The following is a 17,058-nucleotide window of genomic DNA, read 5'->3' as shown; positions in this document are numbered from 1 at the left end:
TTCATATTAACGTAGTTTTTTTATGACTCGTGTGATACCGTTCGTACAGACAAATGCGGACGTGTCGCTCTTCTTCACATTTCTTTTTGAAACATATAATAATCGCAAAAAATGCTAGATGTATAATAAGAAATGTTGTATTTTATAAATATTCACGTATTCGATTACTAGAATGATTAATTATTCATAAAGTACAACATTTCGTATTATATTTAGCATTCTTCGCGATAAGATTTTAAAAAGTAATGTGAAAGAACCGCACGCGACACGACTACCTATTTCTAAGAATCTCAGTAGGGGACCGCGCAGTAATTACGCGTGAACGTAAACATGACGCGCCGCTCCGTGCCACCCCGTACCATCCTCAACACAAGGTCGCGCCAACCGTCTGCCGAAATAAAACGAATATTACGAATAAGTAAAATAATATATTCTTCCCATTTTTAATGATTTTCGATTGATAAAATGATTATTTCTAATTTTAACGGCGCGAGTCGTTTAATGCGATGTCATAATGATATTGCAATATACCGAGGAACATATTTGACGTTTATTTTATAATTTTAAGTATCAATTTTTCGTATCAATTACAATGTAATGCTGACAAAAGGCAAGAAGTAAAAAGAGATTCTTATTAGCGTGGTCTTCCTTACATAATTGCTCACGTGAAATAATTTTAACATCCCAATATTATATCTCAATTTTAGAATAATAGCATGCATCTAACAATAAGAATCTCATTTTTATTGTTAGTTATCGTACATCCGCGAACGCACGAAATATTTAAAATATTCATGAACTGCGTATGTGAGTAATGAATCTTAGAAATAAAGGGAAAAAGTGCATACAACCTATAATCCTTTTCAATCCTTAATATATTCCTTAGTTTTAGGCAACCTTATGTAATTCGCGTTCGTAGATATTGCTGTTAATTAATGCGACACGCGGAGCGACTCGAAAGCACGTGCGTCTCCCATCAAGATCGCCTAGCGAATGCCAAAGTGATGACTGTCGACCACCGCGCCGTGCCCCCCCTCGCTTTCGCCTCGCGACCCACCGCTTTTCGTCGCGCGACCCTTCCCCCGCTCCCCCGCTTTCGCTCGCGACCAACCGCTTTTCGTCGCGCGCGACCCCCTTCCCCCCCGAGCTTTTCGCCAGATGTTTTTAGATTTCACCCAACTATCGCGTATGAAAAATATTCAACGATTTATTCAATTATATTTTTCATATTTTACATGATTTTGACAAACGGATATCGCCGTACATTTCACGTTTTGCTTTGTGGCATCTCGGGCACAATCCTATATTATTTGCATTTGGTTCTCTTAAACGAATTAGTAATTATTCGCGTGAGATATTTTTAATATTTTCAATAATTCTCAATTTTCATAATTCTTTTTAATGATCCATACTTCAATAAAGATAAAATATTCTATATATGTTCTTTATATAAAGATAAACGCAAAAAATCTTAATAAAATTAAACAATTTGTACTAAATACAGGTTTGGTTAAAAGTACGAAATATCTTGTTAATCGTTATTTAATTTTTCAGTTAATAAATTAAGGCACTCTACTTTTACTGCAAATTATTCTGTGTTTCAGATATTCTTTAAACGTACGTATAATAAAATATAAAATAGATTCCGGAAACTTATTTAAAATATTAAATGAGTCAGAAATGTAATTATTTAAAATAATAAATACTAAATTCTCTTTTAATTTTTTTAATTTAAAATGTATACTTTAACTTTCATCGCTTTTACAAGTATGTAAAAATTATAAACGATTTTTACGTATTTTGGTAACTTCAAAAAGAATATGTAAAATTATATTTACAACAAATACTTCTGCATTGTTGTAACTAAATATAGTTAACAAAATGAGAAAAATGTACTTTTCAAAATGTATAACTCTGAAACATAAATATTAAACGTTTAATGCATTTAAAACTAAATTAAAGTTAGTAATTTTTACCTTTTTGTAACTTTAAAGAAGTTAACTAATACTACCTGACAATCCTGAAACAATTTTGTTTAAAAATTAATTAATGCATTTAAATCATTAATTTTTTAAAACAATCATTTCAGTACTTGTGTAAACTTTATTTAGTTAACAGTCTTTTAATAAAAGGTTTAAAATACTAACTCTAATTAATTTAGTTCAAAAATGCATTAAACGTTTAAATATTTATGTTTCAGAGTTATACATTTTGTGAAAAAGTCATTTTCTCATTTTGTTAACTATATTTAGTTACAACAATGCAGAAGTATTTTGTTGTAAATATAATTTTACATATTCTTTTTGAAGTTACCAAAATATACGTAAAAATCGTTAATAATTTTTACATTTGTAAAAGCGATGAAAGTTAAAGTATACATTTTTAAATTAAAAAATTAAAAGAGAAATTTAGTATTTATTATTTTAAATAATACATTTCTGACTCATTTAATATTTTAAATAAGTTTCCGGAATTATTTTATATTTTATTTACGTACGTTTAAAGATATCTGAAACACGAATAATTTGCATAAAAAAGTAGAGTGCCTTATTTATTAACTGAAAAATTAATAACGATTAACAAGATATTTCGTACTTTTAACCAAACCTGTATTTAGTACAAATTGTTTTAATTTTATTAAGATTTTTTGCGTTTATCTTATATAAAGAACATATATAGAAATTTTATCTTTATTGAAGTATGGATCATTAAAAGAATTATGAAAATTGAGAATTTTGAAAATATTAAAAATATCTCACGCGAATAATTACTAATTCGTTTAAGAGAACCAAATGCAAATAATATAGGATTGTGCCGAGATGCACAAAGCAAAACGTGAATGTACGGCGATATCCTTTGTCAAATCATGTAAAATATGAAAATATAATTGAATAAATCGTTGAATATTTTTTCATACGCGATAGTGGGCCCTCGTCGCCGATTTATTTGAAAATGAACGAACCGCAGCCGGTTCGTCGCGTCGCGCGTTTGTTCGGAAGTGCCGTTCAAGTAATCGGACTCAAGTTATAGTCCGCACGCGATTATAGTCCATTATTCGCGAGTGTTTTTCGCGAGTGTCCAGTGCGAGAGGATGTGTCAATCCCAACTCTCTGAGAGGAGGAGGAGGTCTGGGAGAGGCATCGGGCACCGGCGGAGCAACCTTGCGGTAAATATCTTTTGTGCTATTGTAAAATCAATATCTTTTTTCTATTTATTCGCTTTATTTTACACTGATTTAAAATAATAATTAGAAAAAAAGAATTATTTTAAAATTATTTTGAAATTTTATAAATATCTATATATTTTTAAGATTTTTTTTTGAAAATGCTCGGGAAAAAAATGTTTCATATATAAAAAATGTTTATATATAATTATATATGTAATGTCTATTATATGACATTTTTTCGAGTATATAATTATTTTTATAAATATGTAAGTGAATGGTAAATTAAAAAATTCGATGCTAGTAAAAATATTTTGAAAATTATGTGATTATTTTCAAGAAAATTACGTATACTAAATATTTTTTTTAATATTAATTGATTTTTTATGCTTTGTTTTAATTTAGATTTTATATTCTTTTTGTTACAGAATCATCGTAGCGACGATGCAGATCAAACTCCGCTGTTGCGCATCAAATTGGTGAGTGATGAATTGATGTTTTCGTTGAGGTAATGGATGCGTGGTAATTTTATTAATATATCTATAGATGCATATATGCATCAATTTAATAAAAATATACCTGTATATTTTTTATAAATGTATATGTAGCATTCCATGCATCCATTACCTTAAAGTGGATAAATTAGAACAAATTAGGATAAATTTAATCCTGGATGCTTCTTCTTATTTTATTGTACATGCACTAAAATTTATAATATCATATTAACATTCAGTTAAGTTATTTTTAATCTTTCGTAAAAGTCGCCATTGCTCTTATCTAATCTCTCATTAATTTAGCTGAAACAATAAAGTAGAACTATTTCATTCAAGAAAATTACAATGTTAAAAGTTCAAATTTTGTTTCTAAATTCATATGTTAACGCGAATATATTTTATATATTTTATATATGAATGTATATATATATATATAATAATAAGTAATTTAATCTCAATTTTATGTAATTCAATTCGATTGATACCAAATAGTTCAATTTAAAAAATATAATAAAGGTTGATTCTATGTAATCGGTTTTTTAAATATGTTTTATATTAAAATATATACAGGATGTTTGATAATTATACTGATAACGCTCGTGGGCAAGTAGAACGGACTAAACTGAGTCGAAAAGTCCTCTACCATTTTGCAATTTTCGCAATAGTAATATATTAATTATTAAATAGTGGCGAATATTGATCTTCAATTTCGGTACTATTTAATAATTAATATCTTGTTACTATTGCGATGATCTATTGATCGTACTATCGATTTTACAGAAAAACAGCAAAAATTGTTTGTTTTCTTCTCATAGAGCTCTAAGATTTTTTTTAGAATTTTTTATCAACTTTTTAATATTGCATTTTTTCATTGGCAAGTATTTTTACCAACATGTGAGGAAATACGATATTAAAAAATTCTGAAAAAAATTTTAGAACTTTATAAGGAGAAAATTAACAATTTTTGTTTCTTGTTGTTTTTCTGTAAAGTTAATGATTTTGAGTAAAAATTTATTGAAAACCAATATCAAACGATTATTAATATCTTGTTAATTATTGCAAAAATTGCAAAATGATGAATACAAGACTTTTCGATTCAGTTTTGTCCGCTGTACCTACGAGCGTTGTCAACAGAATTATCAAACACCTTGTATATTACGTCTTAACGCACTTGGAAGTAAAAACAAGAATTAATAAAGTATTCGTATTTTTTAAATAAATGAAATACAGTAAATTAAAAAATATAAAGAATATATGTATATAAAAAGTAATTAGAGTAAATGAAATTGTTTTTTTGTCTACAGATATTATAATATAGAACAGTGTTTATTACAGTACAATAAGTATAGTTTTATTATTCTTTCTATCTATCCTATTTTCATTCAGAATTAAATTTTATTTAAGTTGGTGCAGAAAAAAATAATATACATACACATATATGTATATAATACATACAACTGTTTTCAAAGATATCCTTTGTATTGCTTCACACTTATTATTTGTATACTTGTTACTAATGAAATAACAGATATTTTAATGTAGCGCATTTGTCGTATAATTTGTTAATTTCGCTTTTTTTATAAAAAATATTTTATGATTATTAATTGTTACTATAATTTACCTAAATTGCACTAAATGCACCTACTTTAGCCTAAACTTTTATAACTTATCCATATGTAGTAATTGGATTTTATACCAGTCAAAATAGTAACATGATGTAAGATCCAATATAGGTTTATTATGTCAAGAAATAATAGAATTTTATTTTAAATTATTTTAAAAAATCGCATTCGGGATTTTGCATCTATTAAAATACTTAATTTTGAAATAATGAATTGTACAGAAATAATGATTGTAATAATTTAAAATATAAACGATATACAATATTTATTAAGGTAAGGGAAAATTATCTCCCTTTTGGATCTTACATCATTTATCTGAATTTCTTATCTCTCTGCATGTTTTGAGATGAGATTCAGCAACGAATCGTTCGAATCGTTAAGGATACGTACATGGGTCTTAAATATTATGGGATAGTAACCGATTTAGTAATTTTCGATTTATATTTAATTTGAAGTTTTGTTGTTTATATTGTGTAAAATTTATATTAAGAAATTTGATCTAATTTCATAATATTTGAGATTTATAAAATCAAAATATTGAAAACATTCCTCATAGAGATTTTTTTAAATTTAGATTTATTTTTAGTCAAATACTTATATTTTTAGTTAAATACAAATACTTATATTTATAGTTTCGAATAGACGCGAATAAAGAATAAATTTATTCACACACATGCATTAATAAAATTATTATTATTAATAATTAATATTTAATTAATATTATTACTATTTGATTAATATGGTGGCCCCTTCGCGACGCGTTCGTGTTTCGCGCATCATACAAAAGCGTAAAATTTTACGCTTTCAATTGGCACCAAGAAAGGAATATTTCTCCTTGCTGTCGATCTCTGGCATATTAAGCCAGAATATTGGCCAGAGAAAAGACGAGGATCTGAACGAAGTGGTGTGTAACACCAATCTAATTTTTTGAAAGATATATATATATATATTAGGTGTTGGAATTAATTCGTAGCGTTTTACAAGTGATGGAAAGTACTTTCATTAATGTATTTTTTAATGCTCATGTGAAATAAATAACATTCTTTCATTAAAAACGCTACGAATTAATTCCAACACCTAATATATATATATAAAGATAAATTCTGAATATTCGGGAGGGCAACTTACTCGCAAATTGCGAGTTCTTGTTGATTTAAAATACAATAACTAATAAATAATAGGGCTAATGAGAGCTAGTGCAGATAATGAAGCGCAAGTTTTGTAGGTTTTTTAATCTACAAATTCTAATTGCACTTCATTATCCGCAATGGCTCTCATTAGCTCTGTTATTTATTAATTTTTTGTATTTTAAAAATTAAAAGTCTATTTTAATTATTATCATTTATTGCTCATTTATTTAATATGATCGCAATTAGGTAATCTCTCTGAATTTATCAGTACTTGATAGGACATGGTTAGGCATTAGCTGCTGCATTCAGCAAAATAGCAGTTTTGCAATTATTGTAAAATTTGATTTAATATCATTAGTTCATTTAAATTCATAAAGAACCTAAAGCAAGAATCAATCGTGTTGAAGAATTTTACAATATTTGCAAAGCTGCTTTCTCTGTTGAACACAGTCATTAACGTATTATATTCGTGGTGTTACACGTTAAGTAATGTAGGAAATAGAAATATACAAACAGAGATAGGATACGCGAATAGGCACGAATAAATGAAAATACGGATAGGTAGGACAAGTAGGTAGGGACTGTATAGGTAAAGACAATAAATGTAGATAAATTGAAAAATTAAATTATTATAAATAAAATAACACTTAAATGGATTTCGCGATCGGGTAATTAAATTTTTTTATTTAAAAAAATAAATATAATTAAACTAAAAAAATATTATATAATAAATCTAACTAATAAATTATATAATATGTAGGTAAGGATACATAGACATCATGTGTACGTATATTTACGTATAATTACAAAGAAAAGATTAAAAATTAAATAAAATTTTAAATTAATCGTAAATTTTATTTAATTCAACAACCCAATTGTCAAATATGAAAATAAAATTATATATAATTTTAAATTTCATTGAATTTTCAGCTCCCCTGAAATTAAACTTAATATCCTATAAAATTCTATACATATACAAAGTATGTATACGCATTAATATTGTAATTAATTTTATAAATAAATGTATGTATAATAATATTACATACATAAATATAAAATTTATGTGAACTATGTCCAGGTAAATGCCATCATGTTTATTTTTGTAATTTCCGCAATAATTATTAATTTAAATTATATATTTATTGGAATGTTTATATATTCATATTAAATATATCTATTCCATACAGATAGCATTTATCTTTTCGTAGTAAATCAAATTTATTGTTGTTTTATTTATGTAAATTACACGAAATCGACGAACCATATGATAACAAAAATTGTTTATTAATTTAACGAATTTGATAGATGTTTAATTAAAAAAATTTTTTTTAATTTGAATTTTATTGTAAATATGAAAAAGTCATTAATAATTTTAAGTGACTTCTAAAAATTTGAAATAATCGTCAATTTTTCGTCTATTTAATTTATTAAATAAGTCAGTAAAGATTCTTTGACTGAGGTAATATAGGTTAAATATTAACTTCTTGTTTGTTTTTTACATTTATATTTTTAACATTAAAAAATTACAAATATTAATGATTAATTTATTATGTACGAAAGCCTCATTGCTGTCCCTCGCGTCAAATGGATGCTATGTTGATGCAGTGAATGCGTGATTTGTACCGATAGAAAATCGAAATTATTTTTACAATATCATATGAAGACTTATTCCTCGTCGCTTTCTGTAAAGTCCATTCGCAAAGTCTAGTTTGGTATCTTGTTGGAAATTCTTATATAAGATCGGAATTAATCTCGAGTTTTCTCGTGTTGCACTGGAAGTAATAATTTTGTCAATGAGACAGACAATTATATGTTATATATTTTAAAATCAAGTTACGAAATTAATTCAGTAGTATACTTTAACATACAATTTTCGTCGCTTTTTTTGTTTTATTAAATGTTCTCCCACTAGTAATAATAATGTTAGTAATAGTACTATATCTTAATAACAATACGAATTTAATATTATATAATTAATGTATGGATATACGTATAATGATTATTTTTTTTAATCCAAATTATTAAGTAAATAAATTTAAGCTTTATGCAAATAATTTGCTTATTTTTCGATGATTGCTCTAACAAAAAATATGATTACGAATGTATATATTTAATTTTTTAACTGTTATTTTAAAATTATTTTTAGGTGTTGGAGACATCCCGCCATTCCAGAATATTGTTAATTATTAATTTATATGTATATTATACTTTTCTATGATAAAATACATGCAGATATATTACGAGATTATATTAAACAAGTTTTGATTTTTGTCGATTTTGTTGGATAATTTTTTTATCAAAATTAATTACACAACCTTATGTTCTTTTATCAATGATATCGTGATTACATGAATTTAATTAAAAATGTGTGGATACAAAAAATTCGAGATAAGTCGAATGGATACCTTTACATTAACGGGGTATTAATAATTAAAATTTTGGAAAAATGCAGAAAAAAAAGATTGTTAAATTTTATATATAATAACAAATTTTTCAGAAAGCATACTTAGTTCTTTAGAATCTCGTTATTATTAAGTTCGATTTATCTCTAGTTGGTACCCGAGATACTTTTGCATTCATACATATAAAAAATTACAATAATGCATGTATTTTATTATTATTAAATATATTCCTTCGTAATCACCATTCCATAAGAAAATCATTTTATCTTTTTATTTTTAATAAGAGATGATTTGTAGTGTGGCAGAACATATAAATTCCTTGCAAATTTTGATATTATATTAAAAATGCAATAAAAATGTAATTACGATGCTACCAAAATTATTTCTATCATAAGTGGTCTGAAAGATTTGGAATTCACATCCTTCTGTAATAAGATCGCTGGTGTTTGACGGATTGTTTAATTTTTTTTTGCTAATGGATCTTATGAATTTGACGTGGAATCAGAATATATCAAGTTCGCTTTTCTGTGAAGATTTTTTTCTTTTTTGTATCGGATACTAACCTTATCACAACGTGGAGGGACCTTGATCAAATTATCGGGATAATTATCTTAAATGCGGTGGAAGTCTTGTCGTAAATGTATTAATGACTTTTTATCACGATATTAATAAGTTTTATAATATAATCGCAAGTTAATAATTAATAGTAAGTACGATCTAATTGTTGTTAGCATTTTCATTCCACATTTATCAATATTTCATTAAACATTGGTTTAGAAAATTTGTGTATCGTATGTATTTTCGACATTTTCGTATAATACCTCATTACTAAATTTTGTTAATTGTGCTCCTATAATATAATTCTTATTATATTTCGAACAACATTTTTTATTATATATTGTATTGTAAATAATTATTGTATTATTAAAGGATTACAATAAAAGATAATATTAAAAAGCTATGCAATGTAATTGTTAATTATTTTATTGTATTTCACTAATCATAATGCAATATGATTTTAGCGAAATATAATAAAATAATTAAAGAAAAAAAGAGAGATATAAAATTAAAAAATAAATTTAAAACATACTTACCTGCAAAAACGGATTTAGTAACTCGTTTTTTTACGGAGGAGTATACTTACAAAGAAAAGAGGACCGCCATTAAAAATTGATGGGGATGGTGGAGGGCCTCTAAGGTTGATTAATTTTTATTACATATAAATTTTCTTCACAATTTTAAATTAAATGTTTGCTTATGCAATTAGAAGAGTTCCAACTTTATTCAAATTGCAAATTGTAAATATAATTATAAGAATAAGAATGGGGTAGAGAGCCTATAATCAGAGTGGCGCCATACGAGAGATGACGTCATATTTTAGCGAAATTCTGCGAGAGAGAAAGAGATAGACAGTCTCAGTCTATTCAACAGACTGTCAGTTAGGTGCAACAGCATTGAACGACATAGATACGTAAAGGTACATTGATAAAAATGAAGTTATCGAAATTATTTTAGAAATATGATTGGATGTACAATACCGTTTTGTAACAATTCATTAAAAAAAGGATATGTTATGAAAATAATTCCGAAAGACACAGAACGTCGAATGAATTGGTTAAAGAGTATAAATGGCAAATATAAAAATTGGTCAAAAAATTCATCTGTATGTGAGGTAAAGTAATTTATTCTTTATAAATAATGTATTTAAAATATTAAAATAAAAATGTAACAAAATATACACAGATTAATTACAATATCTGAAGACACGTGTCTTGGCACTAAGTATACGTATAGTCATCACATTGGTTACGAATTTAATTCTTTCTCTTTTTGTCGTAATCTTTTCAATTATATATCATTGCATTGTGAGTCTAAATCAAATAATATGATAATTACGATATTTAATATATAATATTTTATGAAATGGTATATACATATATAATATTTTTCTGAATTTTTGATTTCTTTTATATTATTACAAATGCATTTTGCTCCTAAAATGTAGGAACAGAAAATGGATAATAACTAGCGCATTTAATAGCGCAAATAATGTGCAATAAATAACGTTTTGTATAAAGTAATGTGCAACATTACAAAATGTACAATATTGCAATAGCACAAAATAAATGAAATTTTATAATAAATAATATATGTAAAAGTTTTATTATTTTATATACAATATTTATTTATTATCATTTTTTAATTTGTCACAATTTTTGAGCATTTTTTAGCATGAATTCAAAATTTAGAAAATAATGCGTTTAAAAAACTGGAGAGAATGGCTAAAACATGGCGGACTAATCACAAGTGATACCTGTATAGCGTCACTCTGATTGTAGGCTCTCAATTGCTTTGAGCTACATAAGTAAACGGTATAATCCAAGTTTTCAGTTTTTCCTTAGAATTTTGTATCCCGTGCATGCTCTATAAATGTACCATTTTATTTATAAATCATCATCATCTTACTGCAGCATTGGTTTCATCTTGATGTTATTAAAAAGCTGGGGGGTTTGAAATAAGTTGACAAAAGATATGAATAATTTATTGTTAATCGGAAATTGTTTATTCTTGGTGTTATTCTAAGCATAAAATATTCTTGGATTAAAGTATTTCTTTAAGAAATTCATTTTTTGATGTATAAGATTGTATATATTGAAAAAAAGTATAAAAATTATTTTGAACTTACATGCACATTGATGTACATATACATACACAAGAGCATCAGAGCACGGTAAATGGGATATACAAAGCAGGACAGCGCCATTTTTATTTTTAAGGGCACTTAATCGTCCTGAAATTGAAATACATATTTTCAATAAATTGTGAAATACATAAAAGTCATGAATTATTGACAATGCAATACTATGGATCAAATAAGTGTAATAGTTGTTCGAATCAAATAATTGTATTTGGAGATATTTCTCATCTGTTAAAATAAATGCTAATAAAAATGTTATGTATTTTTTTATATAAGTTTTTTATCTACATGATTTTATTGTAAACCTGAATTATTGTGTTAACTTTTTTTACTTTGCAAAACATTTTCTTTCTGATATAATTGCCATAAAAGATACTGTATAAAATCATTAAATATTATATATATATATATATATATATATATATATATATATATATACGCATATACATATATATGCGTAAATATTAAACACATAATAATAAAATTTTATTAATAAATTTTTAATATAATTTTTATATATTTCATACACGCCCGCGCTCATGCATGTGTGTACATAATTGTAGGGCATTAAATTAAATATACAAGGAACACCGAATAGCCTAGCGCCGTCTCTGTATATTTCTCGTATGAATTACTATAAATAGGTATATGGAGATAATAGTAATTATGTAGATCTTCAATTTAATTAATTGTTAAGCTTTTGTTTATCGAGACATTTACCAGTGCGAAACGTTGCTACTGTTATCGTCTTCATCATTCTCAAACTTTCAAAAATGTGTGTGCATATGCGTGTGTGTTCCCAATTCATAATACAATGTAAATCTAACTAACAAGAGAATATAATCAAAAAGAAAATATAATTGATCTTTTATGATTTTAATAAGCCTCGGATAACTTAATATATAAACAAAAATAAAAGTTACAATTTTTTTTAATAATATATTAACTTAATTTTCATTTTCTGGTTTTTGTAGTTTAACGAACTCTTTATTATTATCACTATTACTATAAATTATAAAAACTATTATCTCGTAGCTGCTCTACTAATCCATCGAGGTACTATATTGATGTATTGTATTCGCCTTTTATAAAAACAAAAATTAAATATTCATTCTATGTTCAAAACAACGACATATAGAGTAGAATTGGGTATTATGAATTGGGTAAATAAGCAGATACGTTATTTTTTTATTTCTTAAGTTTTTTTTCCCTAAATCAGTGTTGGGATTTACTTGCACATTTCGATCGATTTCCAGCTTGGTTCAATCCTGCCCTTTAGTCTACCAATCCATGTGTAGTCTAAATATCGATCGGCTCGTACTTTTTTTCTCGGACATGTTCACTCATCGATTAAAAAGTTGCAACACTTTTTTTTTAATGGGTTTCGGAATACAGTCTGCTCACCGAGCGATTGGTTCTTACTTATGATACTCCATAAGTAAAGACCAATCGCTTAGTGAGTTGCATTCCGAAAACCATAGAAAAAATCTGTTGCAATCTTTACAATCTTTAGAAATATATATATTAAATGTAATAATATATATAAATAATTAATTAAACATAAAGTAAATAGAAAATTATATAAACAGAAAATTATTGCACAAAAATATTTTGTTAAGAATAAAAATAAAATTACAATAATTTTTAATAACATACATACACTTGTTGTTCGTGAAAGTTCGGACAATTGCAAAAATTTTATAATCACGTACAAATTAGGATATTATAAAATAGTTATTGCGTTATTCTTTATATGTGTACTTTAAGACTTGTATACACATACTAAGTTACTAAATTCGCGAAAGATTTACATACTGCGAAAGATTTATAAGTTAATTTTATATATCAAACGCAAATTTTTGAAAACTTATCGATACTATTAATATTTTACGAAATAAAAACAATATAATTTGGGATATAGAAAAAAGTAATTTATTAACTTTTTGCAATTGGTGCTAATATATGTACAATGCAGTGCATTAATTTATTGGGTCATAGTAGCGACCCGACTTATCGATGTTTATTTTTTCCCAAATACTATTAATTTTACAGAAAAACTGCAACAGACAAAAATCATTTATTTTCTTCTCATAGAACTTTAAGGATTTTTAAAAAATTTTTTATCAACTTTTTAGTATTGCATTTTCTTATTTTTAATAAGTCGAGCCTAACAAGTACTCTAATAATGTATAAAAAAATAATATAAATGTTTTTATAATGTCTTAATCTTTTTCATGACAATTCGATAAAATTTGTGCGGGTATCCGAATATTCATGAGTGGTAATAAATATATAAATACGCGATATTCACTAGCGATTAAAAAAAATGACTGTTTTTAAAAGTTTAGCAACAGTAATTTTATACTATAATTTTCGCACAAATTTCAAAGAACGATAAGATACAACATTCCTTTATAAAGAAGTTCGTAATAAGTCAAACGCACTGCAAAATATTTCAATCGCCAATTGCTTTTACTCAAAGAAATACCACTTCACAGAAATTTAGTATTTTTTTACTATAAAACTCTTGCTTGACATACAGTGATCATGAAGACATTCTACGTATTTTTGTTCTTGGCCTTCATTGGAATGGTTTTTACAAAAGATGTATGTATAGATGTATCGTAATAGTATCACAAATTGATACACAATGATTTCATAAAAATTTTTATTACAAGCAGTATTTATATATTCTTGAAATGTACTTATATATATATATATAACGTGTTAGAAGAAAATAATGTAAAGAAAAATATATTCCGTAAATAAATAAAAGAGCTTAATCAAATTATAAAAAAGATAAAATATTTTACCAGAATATAATATATTCTTGTTTCTCTATTTATTTTTTAAAGAATATATTTAAAATACATTACGTACATATGTACCTATTTATTTTACTTCTACTATTAAATAGAATATTCTTCTAAATAACATTTATGGCATGTTAAAGAACTGATAATTGCAATGCACTTTAAGAACATTTTATTTTATTGAAAAATATGATACTGGAACATTAGAAGATTTTAAATCCATAGAGCGAAAATGTTAGTTCATAATTTAGAATTTATTATTTATTTAAAAAATTTGTTTAATTTTTGCTTGAAATTTAACTAAAGCTATTAATAAATTTCTTTTAATCCAATCTTTTACTTTTTTTTTATTAGATATTTAATCGGGAGGAAGAGAGTTGTGTTCCAATAGAGTGCAAAGGACTATTACCACTGGTGGTAAGAATCATGTAAAACAACATTATACAAAAAATTATATTTATCTAAAGATTATGCATTTCGCGGATTTTCTCCGTATTCAGATCCATTCTTGGAATGCCAATGTTTCGTGAACTTTGCAGTTCACTTCATCAGGACGAGGAGAAGCCTGATACTGTTCCTCCGGGCCGTTCCTTTTTATAACCATTCTGTTTATTAATCGTTCCTCGCCCTGATGAAATGCAAGGTTCACAAAACATTGGCATTCCAAGAATCTGAGCACAGAGAAAACCCGTGAAACGGGTTATAATAATCATTATATAGAAAGCTTCCCGTAGAAGTCTCAAGAAAATTATATTCATTATTAAAGTGCAAGAAATATGTATTGTACTTAAAAAGGGATTAAAAAGTACATGTAAATATTCTATGCGATCAGTTTAGACAACAAAATTATATTCAAGAAAATCTATTATTCGTTCATATAATAAAAATTCGTCTATTTTCTTTGAGACTTATATTTAAAATATGTATTTCATATCATGAATATAGAAAGATAATTATATCATAAAACTTTAGACATTTAAAACAATTTTAATAATTCTGAAATTGTATTAATTATATATTAAAATTAATATTTTAAATTGAAAACTGTGAAAATGTATAAATAAATAATTTGTATCTAATTTATATCATGCTTATATGATATACTATAATACCTACCGTTGAAATTTAAAACCATTTATAACTATTACTTTTATGTATAGAGAATTCCTTTGAATGTTGCAGATAGAACTATTAAAGCTGTGTGGATATAACATAGATGATTTATGCAAAGAAGGACTTGTAAAAGACAAATTATGTAGCATTGGTGTTTGTAACATAATAAATTCTTAAAAAAAGAATCATAAAAGGTGCACCATTATAATTATGAATATGATTTCGCAATATTAAACGTTGCCTAGTAAAAGATCTTTAGGAATAATTTAATAATTTCTACAGCTTTGTATATAAATAAGTTCATTTTCTTACAGGAAGGTCTTAAAGGATAACTATTATTGACATCGTAAGAAACTGTTATGAATCACTTTATCTATAAAATTACGTACTTACTATGATCTTTATTATTGTTATACTTATAACACGAATGCACTCTTTTTAAACACATTAAATTTTAAGATCGGTTACAAATATTGCACATATAATAAATAAATAATACATTGAGCAACTAGATATTTCTGTGAAATTATTTTATACATCCCATAAATTATTTATAAAAAATGGAAAGTTATTATAATGTAATAATAAATAAGAAAATCACAAAATATTGTACGTATATATAAACCATCATTAAAAAAAGTTGAAAAGTATTCGTTTGATTTTATTGTAAGTATTCATAGAGTTTTATTCATAGATTATAATATGGAAATAACATTATCGTATTATACAGGGTAAGTTTTTGCTAAACGTTTTTAGATTGAGCGGAAAATAAACTAAATTGAAAAGTCCTCTACTATTTTGGTCCTCTACTACTCTACCTAGTAATCCTCTACTACTATACCTTCAAGAGATATTTTACCACGCATATCTGAAATAATGATCCAAATTTAGGTTAAAAATAGAGGATAAGACGCTTCAACAGGGATTTTCTCTATTATAAATATTTAAAAAAGAACTTTTCCTATACAGCACAAAAACTTGTAGTAACATTACAGAAATATTGCAATATTGCAGATTGCACTGTAATATCATTGCAAGTATTAGGAATTACATTGTAGGTATTAGGAATTGCAATATACAATACCTATTACGACATAATTTTACAAATCTTGCAGCATTGTTGCAGAGACATTAAAAAACTTTGAGTAATGAATTGCTGTCACATGTGGAAATATACATTAATTACACGTTATATGATTATTAATTATTTCCATTAATTTATGACTTCTGCACACTGAACGCGGGAACATTTGTCATGTGACAAAATGCGACACGATAACCAATAAATATTAGGATAAGTTTATCGGTTACCGCATCGCATTTTGTCGTACGCCAACTGTTTCCAGTTGCGGGAGCTGAATGATGAAAAATTTTAAATTTTTATTAAACAACTTTGTGTTAGGGATAACAACGGAATTTTAATCTTTATCTAATTGCAAAAAAATAAATGAAAGGGTAACTATTATCTAAAAGAATGCTTATGAGCTTCAAAAAGTTTTTGATGGTATTGAGGATGGTAAAAGAATTCTGTTCACCATACGTATACTACTCCTTTTTTATAATAAATAGGATGGCTTGAATAGAAACTCAGATACTTATCTGATGACGTCGATTTCAAAAAAC

The 17,058-nt window shown here is 25.9% G+C and overlaps 1 long non-coding RNA gene across 1 annotated transcript; it reads left to right on the top strand.

The window, feature by feature from the left end:
* The first annotated feature begins 13,929 nt into the window (after window positions 1–13,929).
* Window positions 13,930–15,948, top strand: LOC147909353 (uncharacterized). Its single transcript, XR_015545501.1, has 4 exons — window positions 13,930–14,116; window positions 14,677–14,739; window positions 15,505–15,629; window positions 15,750–15,948. It is a non-coding gene; the product is annotated as an uncharacterized LOC147909353 (long non-coding RNA).
* The last annotated feature ends 1,110 nt before the right edge of the window (window positions 15,949–17,058 follow it).

This window comes from Acromyrmex echinatior, chromosome 6 (assembly GCF_024713525.1).
Source record: "Acromyrmex echinatior isolate Ae372 chromosome 6, ASM2471352v2, whole genome shotgun sequence".
In the NCBI taxonomy this organism is placed as follows: domain Eukaryota; kingdom Metazoa; phylum Arthropoda; class Insecta; order Hymenoptera; family Formicidae; genus Acromyrmex; species Acromyrmex echinatior.
Note: the sequence above shows the minus strand (reverse complement) of the source record. Positions and strands in the feature narration are given on the sequence as shown.